Genomic DNA, 13565 nt, shown 5'->3' on the forward strand with positions numbered 1-13565 from the left:
AGGAATGATGCTAAAGCTGAAACTCCAGTACTTTGGCCACCTCATGTGAAGAGTTGACTCATTGGAAAAGATTCTGATGCTGGGAGGGATTGGGGGCAAGAGGAGAAGGGGACAACAGAGGATGAGATGGCTGGGTGGCATCACTGACTTGATGGACGTGAGTTTGAGTGAACTCCTGGAGTTGGTGATGGACAGGGAGGCCTGGCGTGCTGCGATTCATGGGATCACAAAGAGTCGGACATGACTGAGCGACTGAACTGAAGTGAGGAGAGAATTCACTGGGTACCACCAGGGTTGTGTGGCCTTAGTTTCCTGATTGTGACTTGTAGGAAAGTGCGCCTGTGGTAAGAAGTGTGAAAATGAAAGAAGAAAAATGGTAGCACTACAGAGAAGGAACCAGGGATTTTTCCTTCCTTTGCATTCCATAACACTTGTACCACCATATACCCATGCTGGTTTCAATGACTATAAATGTATGTATCAAATGTTGGATTCTGACAAGGGTTGGGAGTTTAGCACCATGACATTGAAAGCAAGAGTTATTGCTGAGACACTGAGATGGGAGCTACTCGGGCAAGGACACTTTCTGAATCCCATAAGCATGGATTCACAGGTGTTTTATAAAATGAGATTTTTTTTTTCAGAGAATTCTGTTTCTGTATTCATTCTATAGGTTTGATGTTTACTTTGTTGTTTTGTATTCATTGAACGTCTTTGTATAGGCTCATTTGAAATGAGAGGATGATGTTGGCTATCCAATAAATGAAATGTTCTGGATGTCTTGTATAAAGATCAGTATGAACTGAATTGAGCTAAACTATGGGAGGAATCTGGGCTCTCATGTTTTATTGTACAGCTGTACAGGAAGGATCTAAGTAATTAATTAATTGTATTTCTTTTTGTTTCAAATCATTTTAAAGTGATTTTAAAAATTGTGTAAAATAGAACAAATTAGAATATGCTAAAAATTTGCAAGAGAAAAACTAAAACCATTTAGGGAAATGACATAAAATGGAGAGGTAGTAAGCACAGGACAGATATGATTATGTCAAAAGTTACTCAGTTGCTTTGAGTTAGTGCTGAAATATGGTTCTAAAATTTCTAGCAGCCAGTAAGAAAACTTCAGCAACTCAATTTCATGTGTCTGTTAAAACAAAAATTGCTCAAGAGAATTGCTGTATTATAATGTAGCAGCAGTTAAAGTGCTATTCTCCTTGGTTACTTTAAAAAAGTAAAATACAATATGTTATAGAACTCTAGTCTTCAAAATAATCTGATTTTTTACAACTTGGAACTCTCCAAATTCACTGTGTGAGATGGTAACGCCAAGACTGTAGAGCTACAGACTCCAAATCAGAAACTCAGAATCTTGTCCATGTGTTGATTCTGGGCTTTCTTATCTTCGTGTGTTAATAATGAATACCTTTGTTGTATTCTGAAGGGATAAAACCAAAAATTAAGTAGCATTCAAATTTAAGAAATTAGTTGTAGTCATCCAGTGAAGACTCCTAATTCATTATAATTCTACTAACCTGGAATGATATGCAATTGCTTTTTTTTTTTTTAACAGAGTCAGTGTTCTTCACCTGGACGGCTTTTTTTTTTTTTCCTATCTGATATTCCATACATTCATTTATGACTCTTTGCAATGAAGGGATGCACGACATCTGTTTCAAATCAGATTTTCCCTAATTTTTATGTATGCCCTCTTGTTCCATCATCCGCATTAAAATTCACAAGCAGACATGATCCATTCCACACCGGATTTCGTCTTCTGTACTGCAGATCTATAAAACCTATCTTTACTGCCTTGTTTCACATGTCTCTTCTGTAAGAATATGTCTTCTTGGCATTTCTTTCTTTCACCTTTGACCAGAAATCAGGCATAATTTTGGGTCCTTTCTTTGGCATGTCAATGACTAAAGCATCTTTCTGTAAAGGAGAAGAGCTAATCAAGTTGGCAATCCAAGAGAGGTCTGTGTATTCTCACTTCTCATATTTGCAACACCTTCTCATCATTCTCTCAGTGCCTCTTCTTATTTCTGTGGAGTTTTAAAAATTATTCCCCTGCACGGTGAAGACATCTGGACATTCTGAATACGTGTCTGGTTGTACGTTGCGTATGTGTTTTCCTTTAAAAAGAGGCAAATTCCAGCCCTTTTGCTTGTGTTCATTCTTACAGGATTGGTAAAATTCTTACTTTGTATGGAGTCATTCTTTCCCAGCAAGGTGAACTTTTGGAAATTTTGTTGGAAACATCTGTGTGACATCTCTTCTATCCTGGAAAGCAGCCTGCCTGTGTAGTGCTGAGGGATTCGTTTAATTAAGAGGGGCAGGAGCCTGCTTTGAATGGCCAAATGGTGCACTTCTGAATTCTCCAGTCTTCTCATAAGAACTCTGGTCTTTGCAGCACATCACAGTGGGATACAAGAAGAGTTTTACACTTTTAGGGAATATCCTGCTATTTAAATGAGTGGATTTTGAGAGAGTAACATAATGAGAAACTTTGTGATTTCTATACCCTATTAAGGCTAGTAGATTATTAAATGTATTTAAATAATTTGCTTAGAACCTACTGTTCTTAACAAATATACCTATATTATTTTTATTGTTGACTTGTAGAAATGATGACTAATATATTGTTCATGCCTCTAAATTCACAATCTCATACGTGAGCTTATTGACCCATTGGGAAACATCGGGTGGTTATTTTAATGTTGATCTTTAGAAAGAGCTGTAGTGTGCAATGGAAGAAAACTGTTCAAATATCTTCACATAACAGTCTTTTGCTTCTTTCTACTTTGTTTTCAAATTCTGTGGTTTGAAGCATGTTTTGTGGGGGAGGCTTACCAAATGTTCTGCAATATCTTTGTTCTTCTTTCCATTTGTTCAAACATCTAAAAATTCCTTTACATTTGTAAAACCAGTGATTTCTAATTCTTGGACTTAATCCTATTGCAAGTAGGTGGATAGATTAAAAATATTTTGTTTTGGTTTTTATGTATTTCCAGCTACTGTAGTTACCTAGTGACAATTTTCTGTGTTTTTGACTGGTTATTTGCATAACCTGTAACTGATAACTGGCATACCAGTTTATGGCAAATTATTATTTGGAATGCCCTCTTGATTGTCTGGAGATTTAGAATATGGCCTTTGAGGTTGCTGCTAAGTCGCTTCAGTCGTGTCTGACTCTGTGCGACCCCATAGACAGCAGCCCATCAGGCTCCCCCACCCCTGGGATTCTCCAGGCAAGAACACTGGAGTGGGTTGCCATTTCCTCCTCCAATGCATGAAAGTGAAAAGTGAAAGTGAAGTCACTCAGTCGTGTCCGACTCTTAGGGACCCCATGAACTGCAGCCCACCAGGCTCCTCTGTCCATGGGGTTTTCCAGGCAAGAGTACTGGAGTGGGGTGCCATTGCCTTTTCCAAGGTTAGAAAATATTTAATATTGGTTTTTTATGATAGATAGGAATCATACTATTATTTGTAAATTTAGCCATCTTTCTTGGTCCACTCCTATATTTTACTACTAAACATTTTTAAGATGAATATTATTAGAATTTATACCTAATTTTGGTTTATTTATTTTTAAATATTTTTTTGATGTGGACCATTTTTAAAGTCTTTATTGAATTTGTTGCAATATTGCTTCTTTTTTATGTTTTTTGTCCTTGAGTCATATGGGATCTTAGTTCCCTAATCAGGAATCAAACCCATACGCCCCGCAATTGGAAAGTGAAGTCTTAACCATTGGACCACCAGGGAAGTCCCTATATCTAATTTTTAAGACATTCCTTTAATATGTTCTCTAAATCTGTACATATAGTTGTGGTAATCTTGCTGACTGATAGGCAATATTAGGAATATAAGGAATTGTGTAACTGACAATTGGTGGAGTGTTGAGACATCATCAATATTGAACACAAGTTGGAAAGCTACAGCCTATGAGTCAAATCTGGGCCACCACCAATTTTTGTAAATAAAGGTTTTTGTGATGCAACCTTACCCATTTGTTTACCTATTACCTGTGGCTGATTTTGTACTATAAAGGCAGAGTCTAGTAAGTTGCAACAATGACCATATGGTGTGCAAAGCCTAAAATAATTAGCATCCAGTCTTCGCATAAAGTTTGTTGATCCCTGTTCTTGAAGATCACTCGATTTATTACTATGTAACTGCCCAGTGCATTGAAGCCAGAGTTCATTTTGTTTCTCTTGTAGAACCTGATCATTTAGTTTTCTTCTGCAAATTAGGATTTAGGAAAATCTCTTGGTGTGGCTGGGAACTCAGTGATTTCATGTAAATCAGTTCATTTCAAACTCATTCGAGTGACAAGTTGGCCAACTCTTGATTGATTTAACATTTTGATACTTTTAGTAGGTAATGATGTGGTGATATAATTAAGCCATTAATTTTAATGACTTCTCAGGAAAAGGAAGTAAAATTAGTTGAGCGCCTCCCATGATACAGGCTCTTTGCTAGATTCCAGTCTCCAGGTGGCAGTTAAAATTCAGAAAGTAATGTATCAGCAACACAGAGAAAAAAGGTTCCAAATGAGACATTCCATTTCTCATATTCTCTTCCACCCATTTTTTTTAACTGATGAGAAAATTAAATTCAGTAGGGTTAAATAACTTGATTGGAATTGCAAATTAGAAAGTGGCAGAGTTGACATTTGTGTATAGACCTGCAGGTTTTCAGAGCCCAAGCTTCTTATGTTAAACTGTATTGCTTAGTATGTTATGTCAAGACATATGGAGTCTTCAAAATAATCTACTTGTGGATTGTGGCCTTTAAAAAAAAATAGCACTAGAATTTTCCCCAGAAGTTAACTACTTATAATACTTTACTAACCCAATGGACAAGAAGATATTGAGCAGGTCTAGTATAATTCCATTTGGATACAGGAATATCAAAATCATAGCCACTTCAGGAAATTATTTAATCAGCCACTTTGTAAGATATCAATATCATAGCCACTTCAAGAAACCAACAGAACTGACAATAAAAAGGCTATCTGGTGTTAAAATCACTCTCAATTGTGACTGCATGCATTTTATCCCTTTAGTACATGTGGAAAAATGTATATTTCTCTCCTAAGTTCTTTTGTCTAGGGTGTTCTTTTTCAGAGTATTACTATTTTTATTATTATTTTTATATGATAGGATTGCTGCTACTGCTGCTCGAAAGTCGCTTCAGTCGTGTCCGACTCTGTGCGATCCCATACAGGGCAGCCTGCCAGGCTCCCCCGTCCCTGGGATTCTTCAGGCAAGAACACTGGAGTGGGTTGCCGTTTCCTTCTCCAATGCATGAAAGTGAAAAGTGAAAAGTTAAAGTGAAGTCGCTCAATCATGTCTGATTCTTAGCGACCCCATGGACCACAGCCTACCAGGCTCCTCCATCCATGGGTTTTTCCAGACAAGAGTACTGGAGTGGGGTGCCATTGCCTTCTCCGATGATAGGATTAGTGGAGAATAACTTGAAAGCAAGGAACATTAGTGATCCAGCAGGACAGTCAACAAGCTTTAGAGCCTAAAATTTTTTTTTTTTTTTTTTTAAGCTCAGTCATGTCTGACTCTTTGTGACCCTATAGATTGTAGCCTGACAGGCTCCTGTGTCCATGGGATTCTCTACTGGAGTGGGTTGGCATGCCCTTCTCCAGGGGATCTTCCTGACCCAGGGCTCGAAACTGTGTCTCCCGTGGCTCTTGCATTGCAAGCAGATTCTTTCACCACTGAGCCACTGGGGAAGCCCTTAGACTTTATTACAGGCCCCAATATAATGCTTAATGTATCAAGCAAAATGAACGCCAATTCTGTCTTGCCCTTTGATGCTGATTCCTTTGGGTTCTTTATAAATGGCAAACTCTTGCAATTGTTATTGACTGACACTGACATCACTTGGAGTAAAATTAGCAGCTACTCTAGAACTCCAGACTTGTAGAAATATTTGTTATTTTGTGACAAGTCATTGGGTCTGGTTAACAAACCAAAAATGAAATGGACTTTTCTAAGAATTGCAAAATATCTGTGGATTGTCTCTTTCATCATCATTTTTTCCTCTAAGTAATATGGCTTTAACTTGGCTGACTGATTCAAGCAAGCCCTGAAGCAATTATAAACTGTTTATAACTATTTGAAATAGTGTGCAATTTGCATATATGCATAGCTTAGGTTTCAGAATGGGTAAATCTATTGAATTACACTTCCAACCTATTCTAATTCTGTTTCATTTTTTGCATATAGATGTCAAATAATTAAGGCCACATTGAGTATATTAATTTCTTATTTAAGGTAATATAGAGCACATTAGGTAAGAAGGAATCAGGGAACAGATACTTTGTTTACTACTTTATGTAGGTATAATAAACTCTAACCTATATATAGATTCTGCTGCCAAGTGAAATCTTTGGTTATGATGGGACAAAAATAAAGGAATTGATTGTTTTGGCTCAACTCTCTAGGTAGTGTTAAGTATAAGATTGTGTCAGGGGGGTAAAAATTTTAGAGGATGTGGATAAAAAGAGTTGAAAAAATACATATATTCCACATTTTCTGCATGTAAAATTGTAACCATATCATAACAGAAAACATATGTGGTGCCACTAGCTTGACTTGAATTACTAAACATGCATATAGGCCCCTTTCTCCAGTGTTTTAAAGAATGTCATACAATTCTAAAGGTTGTTTTAAGAGGGCATGTCAAACCAACCTAATGATTAAGTAATATCAGAAAATAAGAAACAATTAGAAGTATGGGAGAAAAGACTGTCCTACAAATTCAGACCTTAAAGTAATAAATAAGGAGATGAATTTCAATAATAATAAGCTGGCATTTAAGGACTTTTTTTCCCAAATGTACAAATCATGCTAATCTTGTTGTCTGGAGGTGATTAGCCTATTATGACAGACTGTGAGGTCATTAAGAGAATTAACATATTCCAGGTGTATTATTCTGCTGGCACAACGCCATTGGGGAAATGTGTTTATTCATCTGAAACCAAGAAAATGTAATTTAATTCATATGTGCAAGATAAAGCTCAGTTCAAAACTTCAAATGACATTTCCCCCCAACTGGCATCAAAAAACAAAACCTGAATTTTTAACAATATGTTTTAGCAAATCACACAGTTTGCGTGAGAATTTTCAACTTCAAATTCCATCAACACAGTGACCTGGGGCATGGTCTAATATGTTTTGGGGTGCTTATTTGCATTATTTTACAGGGAAATAGTCATACATCGGAGAAGGCAATGGCAACCCACTTCAGTACTCTTGCCTGGAAAATCCCATGGATGGAGGAGCCTGGTAGGCTGCAGTCCATGGGGTCCCTAAGAGTCGGGCACGACTGAGCGACTTTACTTTCACTTTTCACTTTCATGCATTGGAGAAGGAAATGGCAACCCACTCCAGTGTTCTTGCCTGGAGAATCCCAGGGACAGAGGAGCCTAGTGGGCTGCCGTCTATGGGGTCGCACAGAGTTGGACACGACTGAAGCAACTTAGCAGCAGCAGCAGCAGCAGCAGCAGTCATACATCAAGTTTTATGAAAGTTAGGTTAATGAATTTATATACACACTCATAAACATCCATCTAACTGATTCATCAACTTAATAAAAAATTTGAATGCTTGCTATGTATCATGCTCTGGTCTTAGGTATGTATTGATGAATAAAACATCTCCCAAGTTAAAATATCTTTTATGTTCAGTTTGTTCTGAAAATAACTTTAATTTGTGAATTAAAAAAAATAAAAGATTTGAAAAGCTGTATTACTTTCCCAAGGATTTGATTAACTTTATTTAATTAGTAAACTAGTTACTTGGAGTATTTTGGATGAGACCCAAATATTTAAATTTTGAAGTAGCAATGAATTTTTTGAAATATAGGAAATATTGATATTCTTATTATAAAAAAGCATAAAATTAAGTCTATGTATATCTTGATTTAAGATGAATTGTTTATGAGCTTCTCAGTATAGTTTTAGCCTTTTAAGTCTTTTCAATTTCACAACAGAATTAGTATTTGTCACTCAAAATGCTTTTATAAAGATTCTCTTTTTACTTATTTTGTCAGTTTTTCACAACTGAGAGAGGAGAATTTGGCTTTTATGGAGTGGTACAGTGTTTCTGATTATGTGGGGAAAATAAAAACTTTTCTATAGCACAAATTTCCCCCTAATAACATTCTGGGAGTGCCAGGTTAGAATATGCCAGTATTATTTTATATATTTTTCCTAAAGTAAGTCAATTTTTAATTAAGTCATTTTTATCTCTTTAATAGTAGTGAATGACAGTTGGAAAGAAAAGAAAAAATATTCAGCTGGAATTCAAGTTTCACTAGATCACACTGGAGGGGAGATTTCCCTTCTAAAAATACAGATGCCTTATAAGTTACTATTTTTGCATCACAATGTGTTCATATGTCACTGTGAAGGCTGAAAAACATGATTCAGAAATAGAGCCTTGACACTTCCTTGCTGTTGTTCAGTTGCTAAGTCGTGTCCGACTCTTTGTGACCCCATGGACTGCAGCACGCCAGGCTTCCCTGTTCTGCACTATTTCATGGAGCTTGCTCAGTCATATCCATTGAGTTGATGATACCATCCAATTATCTCATCCTCTGTCACTTGCTTCTCTCCAACCCTGGAACATGGAATATCTCTCCATCTGTTTTATGTTGTGTTTGATTTCTTTAATGAATGTCTTACAGTTTTCTGTTTACTTCTCTTTTGTCTCCTGAGGTAGGTTTATTCCTAGGTATGTTATTTTTATTGCAATGGTAAATGGGATTGATTCCTTAATATCTCTTTTTGATTTTTCATTGTTAGTGTAAAGGAATGCTAGTGATTTTTGTGTATTGGTTTTGTATCCTGTGATTTTGCTAAATTCACTGATTAGCTCTAGTAATTTTCTGATAATATCTTTGAGGTTTTCTATGTATAGTATCATGTCATCAGCAAACAGTGAGAGTTTTACTTCTCTTCCAATCTGGATTCTTCTAATTTGTTTAAATCCCTTTTTTTCTTGATGAGTTTGGCTAATTGTCAATTTTGTTTATCTTATCAAAGAACTGGCTTTTAGTTTTATTAAGCTTTAATATTGTTTCCTTCATTTCTTTTTCACTTTTTTCTGCTCTGATCTTTATGATTTAGTTGCCTTCTACTAACTTTGAAGTTTTTGTTGTTGTTGTTGTTCTTTCCCTAGTTGTTTTAGATGTAAAGTTAGGTTGTTTATTTGGTATTTTTCTTGTTTCTTCAGTGTATTACTGTAAGCCTACACAAATTTTAGAATAATTTGTTCTAGTTCTGTGAAAATGCTATTGGTGTTTTGATATAGATTGTATTAAGTCTGTAGATTGCCTTGGGTAGTATGTTTATTTTAACAATGTTAATTCTTTCAGTCCATGAGCTGACTGTGTCTTTCCATTTGTTTGTGTACTCCTAAATTTCTTTCAACAGTATCCTTTAGTTTTCTGAGTGCAGATTTTTATAACTCCTTCAGTTCAGTTCAGTCGCTCAGTCGTGTCCGACTCTTTGCGACCCCATGAATTGCAGCACACCAGGCCTCCCTGTCCATCACCAACTCCCGGAGTTTACCCAGACTCATATCCATCGAGTCGGTGATGCCATCCAGCCATCTCATCCTCTGTCGTCCCCTTCTCCTCCTTAGTTAACTTTATTCTCAGGTGTTTTATTCTTTGTTTGCCTTACTTCACTTGTAGTCTCTAGGTCCATCCACGTTGCTGCAAGTGGCATTATTTCATTCTCTTTTATGGCTGAGTAGTATTCCAGTACTCTTGCCTGGAAAATCCCGTGGATGGAGGAGCCTGGTAGGCTGCAGTCCATGGGGTCGCTAAGAGTCGGGCACAACAGAGCAACTTCACTTTCACTTTTCACTCTCATGCATTGGAGAAGGAAATGGCAACCCACTCCAGTGTTCTTTCCAGGAGAATCCCAGGGATGGGGGAGCCTGGTGGGCTGCCATCTCTGCGGTTGCGCAGAGTCGAACATGACTGAAGCGACTTAGCAGCAGCAGCAGTATTCCATTGTGTGGAATTTCTCTATGATATTTACATAAATATCATATATATGCACACACACCCATACATACATACCATATCTTTATCCATTCCTCTGTTGATGGGCATTTAGGTTGCCTCCATGTCTTGGCTATTGTAAATAGTGCTACTGTGAACACTGAAGTGCATACATCTTTTCAAATTAGAGTTTTCTCTGGATATATGCTCAGGAAGGGGATTGCTGGATCATCATACTCAATGATAAAAAGCTGAAAGCATTCCAAGATCAGAAACAAGACAAGGATGCCCCACTCATGCTACTTTATTCAATGTAGCTTTGGAAATACTAACCATGCAGAGAAGAAAAAGAAATAAAAATAATCCAAATTGGAAAGGAAGAAATAAAATGGTCACTGTTTGCAGATGACATGATGCTATACATAGAAAATCCAAAAGATGCTATCAGAAAGCTACTAGAGCTCATCAATAAATCTAGTAATATTTCAGGGTACAAAGTTAATATACAAAATGTTGCATTTCTATACACTAACAATTAAAGATCATAAAGAGAAATTAAGGGAACAATCCCATTTACCATCACATCAAAAATAGTAAAATATCTAGGAATAAATCTACCTAAAGAGATAAAAGGCCTAAAACGAGAGTAGGCCTAGTCTACTCTCAAGACTATAAAATCTGATGAAAGAAATAGAAGACAGTAGAAACAGATGGAAAAAATATGCTGTGGTTTTGGATGGGAAGAATCAATATTGTTAAAATGACCATACTACTCAAGACAATCAGTGCAATCCTTATCAAATTACTAATGGCATTTTCCACAGAACTAGAACAAAAATTTTAAAATTTGTATGGAAACAACCAAAAAAATACCCTAAGTAGTGAAAACAATCTTGAGAAAGAAGAATGGAGCTGAAAAAATCATACTTCCTAGCTTCAGACTATACTACAAAGCCAAATAGTATAATACTGGCACAAAGACAGACTTACAGATCAATGAAACAGGATAGAAATCCTAGAAATAAATTTGTGCATTTGTGGTCATTTAATCTATGGCAAAGGAGGCAATAATATACAGTGGAGAAAAGACAGTCTTTTCAGTGAAGTGGTGCTGGAAAAACTGTACAATTACATGTACAAAAATGACATTAACAAATTATCTGCTGCTTCTGCTGCCAAGTCGCTTCAGTCGTGTCCGACTCTGTGTGACCCCATAGACGGCCCACCAGGTTCCCCCATCCCGGGGATTCTCCAGGCAAGAACACTGGAGTAGGTTGCCATTTCCTTCTCCAATGCATGAAAGTAAAAAGTGAAAGTGAAGTCGCTCAGTCATGTCTGACTCTTCGAAACCCCGTGGACTGCAGCCTACCAGGCTCCTCTGTCCATGGGATTTTCCAGGCAAGAGTACTGGAGTGAGGTGCCATTAACACCATACAAAAATAAACTCAAAATGGATTAAAGACCTAAAATTAAGACTCGGTACTCTAAAACTGCTGGGGAAAATACAGGCAGAATGCTCTTTGACATAAATAGCAGCACTATATTTTTGGATCTATCTCCTAGAGTAATGGAAATAAAAACAAAAATAGACAAATGGGTCCTAATTAAACTTAAAAGCTTTTGCATAGCAAAGGAAACCAACCATAAGCAAAATGAAACAGCAACCTGCAGAATGGGAGAAAATATTTACAAATAAGGGATTGATTTCCCCAATATAGAAACGGCTCATACAGCTCAATATAAAAAACATAAAACAGCCAAATCAAAAAATGGGCAGGTGACCTAAAGAGACATTTCTCCAAAGAACTCATACAGATGACCAAGAAGCACATGAAATGATACTCAACATCACTAATTATTCAAAAAAAGAAAATCAAAACTACAATAAGGTATCACCTTTCACTAGTCAGAATGGCCATCATGAAGAGGCCTGCTAATAGTAAATGCTAGAGAGAGTATGGGGAAAAAGGAAGCCTCCTCCACTGCTGGTGGAATGTAGATTGGTGCAGCCACTATGGAGAACAGTATGGAGGTTCCTTGAAAAACTAAAAATAGAGTTACCATATGGATTTTATTCTTCAGTTTGTTAATGTGGTGTATCACATTGATTTATTTGTGTATATTAAGACATCTTTGCATTTTTAGTATAAATCCCACTTGATCATGATATATGACCCTTTTAGTGTATTGCTGGATTCAGTTTGCTAGGATTTTGTTCAGGAGTTTTTGCATCTATGTTCATCAGTGATATTGGCCTGTAATATTGTGTGTGTGTGTGTGTGTGTGTGTGTGTGATATCTTTGTTTGGTTTTAGTATCAGGATCATGGTCACTTCATAGAATGAGTTTTGAAGAATTCTTTCCTCTGCACATTTTTTGAAATAGTTTGTGAAGCAGAACTCTTTATAATGTTTGGTATAATTCACCTATGAAGCCACCTGGTCACTGACTTTTGTTGGGAGGTTTTTTTTTTTTTTTTAATTGCCGATTCAGTTTTATTATTGATACTTGTTTGGTTCATATTTTCTGTTTTCTTGCTGATTCAGTCTTTGGAGACAGTACATTTCTAGGAATTTATGCATTTCTTTTAGATTGTCCATTGACATATAATTGTAATAGTCTCTGATGATTCTTTGCATTTCTATGAGTCAGTTGTAGCATCTCTTTTTGACTTGTGCCCACTCCCTTTTATTCTCGATGAGTCTGGCTAAAAGCTTATCAATTATGTTTATCTTTTCAAAAAACCAGTTCTAGTTTAATTGATCTTTTCTGTGTGTTTTTTTAGACAGTATTTATTTCTGCTCTGATAGTTATTATTTCTTTTTTGCTGCTTCTGCATTTGTTATTGTTATTTTCCTTTATCTGTGCAGTTAGATTGTTTGATTTTTTTCTTATTTCCTGGGGTAGGCTTGTATCAACATAACTTCCCATTTAGAACTGCATCTGCTGTATTTTATAGATATTTGATCATTTTGTTTCCAATTTTATTTGTCTCCAATTATTTTATACTTTCTTTTTGATTTCTTCAGTGATCCATTCATTGGTTGTTTAGTAGAATATTATTAAGCTTCCATGTGTTTGTTTGTTTTTTTCCTGCAGTTTTTCATATAATGGATTTCTGGTTTCATAATGTCATGGTTGGAGAAGATGTTTGAAGTGCTCTCGGTCTTCTTAAATTCATATCTGAGGGATGACCTTGTGGGTATTCTTGGTTGTAGTTTTTTTTCCCCCATCATTTTAAATATATTGTGCCACTCCTTTCTGGCCTGCAAATTTTGTGCTGAAAAGTCAAACTGAGAGTTCCCTTGTATGTCACCTCATTTTGCCCAATTCTCTGTGCTTATTTGTGTATATTAGTTAGGTTGGATACATTTCCCAGTCTTGTTGGTTAGAATTAGTCTTACATAGGAAATGTTTCATGGGGCCCAGAGGCACAGTCTCCCTTGCTCACCAGAAATACATGCTCTAGGGGTGGCCCCTGTGTGGGCTAAGTGGGCCCTTCTGTTGGGACTGAGTCAACTACTGTGGTGT

The sequence above is a fragment of the Bison bison genome, unplaced genomic scaffold, assembly GCF_000754665.1.
Source record: "Bison bison bison isolate TAMUID 2011002044 unplaced genomic scaffold, Bison_UMD1.0 scf7180017864465, whole genome shotgun sequence".
Lineage (NCBI taxonomy): Eukaryota > Metazoa > Chordata > Mammalia > Artiodactyla > Bovidae > Bison > Bison bison.